The sequence below is a fragment of the Chrysochloris asiatica genome, unplaced genomic scaffold (genome assembly GCF_000296735.1).
Source record: "Chrysochloris asiatica unplaced genomic scaffold, ChrAsi1.0 scaffold00058, whole genome shotgun sequence".
Taxonomy (NCBI): Eukaryota; Metazoa; Chordata; class Mammalia; order Afrosoricida; family Chrysochloridae; genus Chrysochloris; species Chrysochloris asiatica.
The window spans coordinates 14263887-14270567 of record NW_006408576.1 but is presented as its reverse complement, the minus strand read 5'-3'; the positions used below and the strand labels follow the sequence as shown (position 1 = coordinate 14270567).

The 6681-nt window shown below is 39.3% G+C and overlaps 1 pseudogene; it reads right to left on the bottom strand.

Moving 5' to 3' along the window:
* Positions 1-2011: 2011 nt before the first annotated feature.
* Positions 2012-3940, bottom strand: LOC102828416 (annotated as a pseudogene).
* Between the last annotated feature and the right edge of the window lie 2741 nt (positions 3941-6681).

The window sequence follows — 6681 nt, the reverse complement described above, 5'->3', positions numbered from 1 at the left end:
ATCAAGTGAGAAGAACGGAGAGAGGGATCCTACCCAGAGAGGCAGTGATGCCAGGGATGGAGACAGAGACGATGACATGGACAGATGGAGTGGCTGGGGATATTGGACTCAGGGAGGGAGAAGGGCTATGTGCTGGTGGCTGAGGGGGGCAGTCCTCTGTGGTATACCCTTTGGGGTTATTCTATGATGCATGGAGGGGATTATAATCATTGCAATGACACGAAATACGATATGATGAGTGTAAAGCTAATGCTCTCCCATGTAAACCTCACAATGAAAATGTAAGGAAAGAAAGCCTTTTTTTTTTTTTTGTATATGCTATATCATATACCGAAACATAATTACTTTATTAGGTATAATCATTTTGATTGAATTTCTTAAGCTTGTAAAATTATCTATCTGTTGCTGTTGTGAAGTGCTGTCCAGTCAGTTCAGACCCATAGCGACCCTGTATAGGGTTTCCTTGGAGCAGCTATCTATACATAATGCTAATTCATCTTTTCATTTCTAATTCTTATATCAGAAATACAATTTTTCTTGTATTGCATCACAAAAACCCACAAAATCTTGTTGTACAGTAACTTACTATACTTGGCTTTTATTTTAGTGGTATTTTTCATAATACTTTTCCATTTTTGCTATTGGTCTGTAGTAAATATTCTTTTTTTATATATATTTCAAATTTTTTTAAAGTTTTTATTGTGAACTATGTTAGTTAACATGGTTGAACATTATCTTTACTTTCATCCTATCGTATTTTGTTTCATTGCAATGATCACAATCTCCTGCATGCATCATCAAACACCCAAAGGGTACACCCCATACGCCTGCCCCCCAGTGGCCAGCACACAACCCCTCTGCCTCCCTGAGTTCAGAGGTCTCAGCTGCTCCTTCTGTCCACATCATTGCCTCTGCCTCCATCCCTAGTGTCACTGCCTCTCCAGACACAGTCTCGCACTTTGCTTTTCTCCCCTGATAGTTCTCCCTTGATGGATCTCTACTACTGGACTGCAAAATCAGCCGCTCCCCTCCTTTTGTTACCAAACATTTACATTTACCTTTCCAACTGTAGTCAATATTCTTGCCAGGGACTTATGTTTTCCTTTTTTAAAATTAGAATTTCTATAAAAGTAGTGTATGGTTTGACTTATGTTTGTATTGGCTTGTGTGTGTTATTTGTTTGTTTTCTTTTTTAGCTGGATAATCTCAACTTTACTTAGTGTGGCACTCTTAGTTAACTACTAGATTGCTAATTGCAAGGTCAAAGGTTTAAAGTTACCAGCCACTCCTTGGAAACCCTATAAAGGATCACTATGTGTTGGGACTGACTTGATGGCACTGATCAGTAACAACAGCAACATTTTTTGTTTGTTTGTTTACTTTGTTCTTCTCCCTTCCTAAACTGACTGTATTCATTTGCTCCTTCACTTTGATGTGATACTTTATAGCTCGCCTAGAAAAGACCTGGTCTTGCCTGCTATCACTGCTTATCCAGCTTTCTAAAAATCTATGAAACCTCACATCAAGGCTTGCTGTTGTCAGCATCTTTCATTTTTTCACAAAAAGAATGATTCTTGTTTTCTATCAGCTTGGTATAACATATTGATCAGCTTTCAATCAACAACACAAAATGCCTGCCCTTCTGGTATTCCTTAGTGACAGCCATTTGAGTAGTCTGTCAGGCAGTTCCTGTCACAAGCCCATCTGAGACAAATGGTATCTGAAAGGACTCACTTAAGAATATTGTTAACTATTCACTTTTTTTGTTTGCCAATTTTAATTACAACTTTATCTAAGGCATTGCATTTCCACTTATAATACAGTACTAATAAAGTGTCATGTTACTTCCTTTTCCTATGATCGTAACTCCATATTCAAGTATTAAGAATGCCCAGAAAATTAGTGCAGGCAGTTCTATTTTTTTTATTTTTTTAAAAATCTGCTACAAATTTGGGTTCTTCAATGTTTTACTGTGTAAGAATACTAAAGGTATCTATGCTCAGATACTGGTTTAATCAACCTCTTCAATGGTTGGTCCAGAAGAGGCACCACCAGCTGGAAGCGCTCCACCACCAAGGAAGCCCCCGGGTATTACTCCAGGCATGCCTCCAGCCCACTGGTACAACTTGGAAATGATGGGGTTGCAGTTGCAGACCTTCTCCAGCTCTTTCTGTTGATGTTCAAATTCTTCTTTCTCTGCAGACTGATTCTTATCAAGTCAGTTGATAATTTCATTGCATTTATCAAGACCCTTCTGTTTGTCTTCATCATTGATGTTGCCTTGAAGTTTTACATCTTCAGCTGTTGTTTTCATATTAAATGCATAGGATTCAAGTGAATTTTTAGAGGAGACCTTATCCCATTTTTTCTCATCTTCAGCTTTGTACTTCTCAGCTTCCTGAACCATCTATTCAATGTCTTCTTTACTCAAGCAGTCCTTGTCATTAATGAGGGTAATCTTGTTCTCTTTTCCAGTAATCTTATCCATAGCAGAAACATTGACATCAATATTAAAAGTGACGTCAATATGAGGAACACCACAGAGTGGAGGAGTTATGCCAGTAAATTCAAATTTGCCAAGTAGGTTGTTATCCTTGGTCATGGCACATTCACCTTCATAAACCTGAATGAGTTCCCCAGGCTAATTGTCAGAGTAGGTTGTGAAGGTCTGTGTCTGTTTGGTAGATATGGTAATATTACATTTGATGAGTACAGTCAAGACTCCACTAGCAGTTTCAATACCAAGGGGAAAAGGTGTGACATCCAGAAGCAACAAGTCTTGAACATTTTCAGACTAGTCTCCAGATAAGATGGCTGCCTGGCCATCTTATCATGAGGAACAGCCTCATCAGGATTGATCCTTTTTTTTTCAATTCTTTGCCATTGAAGAAATCCTGAAGTAGTTTCTGAATCTTGGAATATGGGTAGAGCCATCCACCAGGGCAATGTCATGGATTTGTGACTTATCTAGGTTGGCATCCCTAAAGACTTTCTCCACAGGATCCAGAGTGCCACAGAATAGGTGGTCAGCATCCAATTCTTTAAATCAGGCCAGGGTAATGGAGGTATAGAAGTCAATCAAACTCAATACTGTCCTGGGTGCTAGAAGAGAAAGTGTGCCTTGTGAGTTCATAAGCAGTGTGGAGTTGGCAGACAGCTCTCTTATTCTTACTAATGTCATTCTTATGCTTGTGCTTACACTCAACAATAAAATGGTTGACTATTTGGTTGTCAAAGTCTTCTCCACCTATGTGGGTTTCTCCACCTATCTGGGCATTCTTAATACTTAAATATGGAGCTGTAGATTTGATGTCATAGATTCCATCTTTAATAGTGTGGATTGACACACTAAAAGTGTCTCCTCCTATGTCAAAAATCAGCACATTTCTCTCAACACCAACCTTTTTGCATAAGCTGTAGGCAATAGCAGTAGCAGTTGGCTCACTGATGATCCTGAGTAAATTGAGACCAGCAATGGACCCAGCATCTTTGGTGACCTGATGTTAGGTGACAACAGCATTGGTAACAGTCTTTCCAAGGTAGGCTTCTTCAATTTCCTTCATCTTTGTTAGAACCATAGAAGACACTTCCTTTGGATAGAAATTTTTGGTCTTTCCCTTATATTCTACTTGGACCTTGGGTCTGCCTGCATCATTCACCACCATTAATGGCCAATGCTTCACATCAGACTAGACAACAGCATCATCAAATTGTCTTCCAATCAAATGTTTGGCATTAAAAACAGTGTTAGTGGGATTCATGGCAACTTGATTATTTGCAACATCACTGATCAATCGTTCAGTGTCAGTAAAAGTGACATAGCTTGGGGTGGTTCGGTTACCATGATCATTTGCAACAATCTTCAGTTTCCCTTCTGGAATACAACCACACAGGAGCAGTTGGTGACAAGATCAATGCCAACTGCACGTTCCTTAGACATGATTGCTCAATGGAGGTCCCAGTTAAGTGAAGAAAAACAGACAGCAAGGCTGCCACTGTGCAAAATGAGAGGTAGCTATTCACCTTTTAGGATTTTCCAGGTTTTATTAATAATTTTTGGCAGATTAGAAAACAGCAACACACCAGGGAGAAATCTCTAACTACCTCTTCGTCCCTCCCCCCAACATGTACTGCTGCCATCTCCAGTGCCAAAGCTACCTTCATTGAATTATGCATAGTAGTTACAAATTGGACTGTGAACCTTAAAGTCAGCAGTTCAAAACTACCAGTTGTTCCGCAAGAGAAAGATGAGGCTTTCTGCTCCTGTAAAGATTTACAGCCTCTGAAGCCCTGTACAGGGTCACTATGAGTCGGAACTGATGCCACAGCACATAGCCACCATCACCACCATGTTACATACCGGCTTTTGTTGGAATCTAATATAAGAAACAGAGCCAATGAGATTTCTCCACATTTGCAAAAAAAAAAAGCAGTTAGTAAAGACTTGTTCTATTATATTCTAAGTACCTCTTATATAAGGATTTTACATGGCATGGTTATCTCAGACCTTTACGACTGACTGGAAACAATTATCTCTCCCATGAAATGGAATGCCTTCTTTTATTAAATAATGAAAGCTATGTAATTCATGGAATTTCATTATTTGCTTTGGCTGACAGGAAGCTCAGTACTCCATTATGTCTTCCTATATCCTCATTTCTTCACCTTTTATCCTTTTGTTCTACCTCTTTCTCTCCTTCTTTCTTCTTTATTTTTGAGTTTCAGTCTTATCCATTCCATTATTGAAAGCTGATTTTGTAATCTACAAGTCTGGCATATTTAATAAAAATATATAAATAGAGAAATAAAGAAAAGGCAATGGCAAGATTTATAAAGCTAAGAAAAGACATATGCTTTGTTGTTACTTAGAGTAGTTTGTAGGGTCCCTTGTTTAATATATGAGTGTGAATCAAACATTATCTCTACTTTGACTGTATAATTTATTTTAATCAACTTTTAGAAAAGACAAATACATAATTTTTCAACATAATCTCCTTGTTTTTAATACACTTTGTCCATCTGTCAAAAACTTTCATATTCCCTTATTTTAAAAGGTTTAGACTGCACTGTGAGCCACAAGTGCACTGATATGTCCACTTCTTCATCAAAGGCGAATCTTCATCCTAGAAGCCCTGTTTTCAGGGGACCAAACAGGTGAAAGTTTGATCGAGTAAGATCAGGACTATAGAGTGGCTACTTTAACATCTCAAAACAAAGTTTTTGCAGAGTATCAACAATGTGTTCAAAAGAACCTCTTATTAAAATATCACATTTTGAATGTATGTATGTTTGTTTATGGTGATAGTGACCAGGGAGGGAAAGGGACTTAGAGGAGGAGGTGGAAATATTAGTTCTTGAATCTTATATTGAAGCACCAGATGTTGTTTTTGTTGTTAAGTGCCACTGAGTCGCTTCTGACTCATAGTGACCAGAAGACTAGAAATAGTTTATGTTATTGGAACCTACTTAAAATGGCCTTCTTGGTTCCATTACATGGTTTTGAAACTTTACTCTAAGCAATACTAATAAACAAACAAACAAACAAACAAAAGAAACAAAGAAACCTTTCAAAATATTCTTTTGAATACTTGCTATCAGGAATCCTGATTGAATGCTGGTTAAGAGCTCAATTACTAACTGAAAGGTTAGTGACTCTATGTGAGAAAGAACTGGTTATCAAACTCCTTAAGATTGTTGTTGTTAAGTGCTATTGAATAGGTTCAGAATCATATCAACCCTATATAGGTTTTCTGAGGCTTTAAATCTATGTGGGAGAGACGGGTAGGGGATGCTCTTCAGCAGAGGCATGAAAAAACCAGAGGAGGTGCTTTCCCGGAGCAGCTCCAGAACTTTGGATCTAATATAGGATGTGGGCCATCAGTTTCCCACCCCCACCAGTGGAGAAATCTGAGGAGGGAAAGCATGATGATTTCTGAATTGAATGGGATGCTGCCTACGGGCCCGTTGGCTGAGCTGAGATCAGAAGGTAGGGCCACAACCAGGCTGATACAGTGATACAGTGCTAAAAACCACAGAGAGGTATCCTGAAAAACTTGTGATGGATTTTACACTTTTCTGTCCTCCTCTCCCCTGTCGCACCCTCTCTGCCCAGCACGGACACCTTCAGGTGGGAGAGCAACCCCAAAAGAATCCAGCATTGTGCCCACAGTTTTCCCATAGCACAGGGATGATGTCCCTGGGAGCCACAGCGGTCCCATAAGCTTATCCTTTGGCTAATTCTTAAGATGCCTGACTCTGTCACTCAGCCCTAAAGTTGACCTGGGCAGGACCCTTTATTCCTGCCTTACCTAGCAAGGAATAACAGGTCTGGCCATATGGTCAAACCATATGTGTACCTTGTAAAACCCCAACATAAAAGGCAAGCGCCAACACCAACTACTATATAAAAGGATGCAGCTATTTTGAGAATTATGCTGTGCATACGCAGATACCTAACTGACCTTTAGAGATAAAAATAGTAGGCGATCTTTCTTCCATTCATTTCTCTGTATCTATGTGCGCACCTCCATGGTGGTGACTAAAGGAAGGTCCTGAGTGAGTGGACACTCCCATCCACTGATGTAGGTTTCTACTGTGCACGCACACTGACCTTTGCAGTAAAGACTACTGGACAATTGGCTAGGTTTTAGTTTTGTTTTGAGAGGTGGTTTTTGTCTCTGC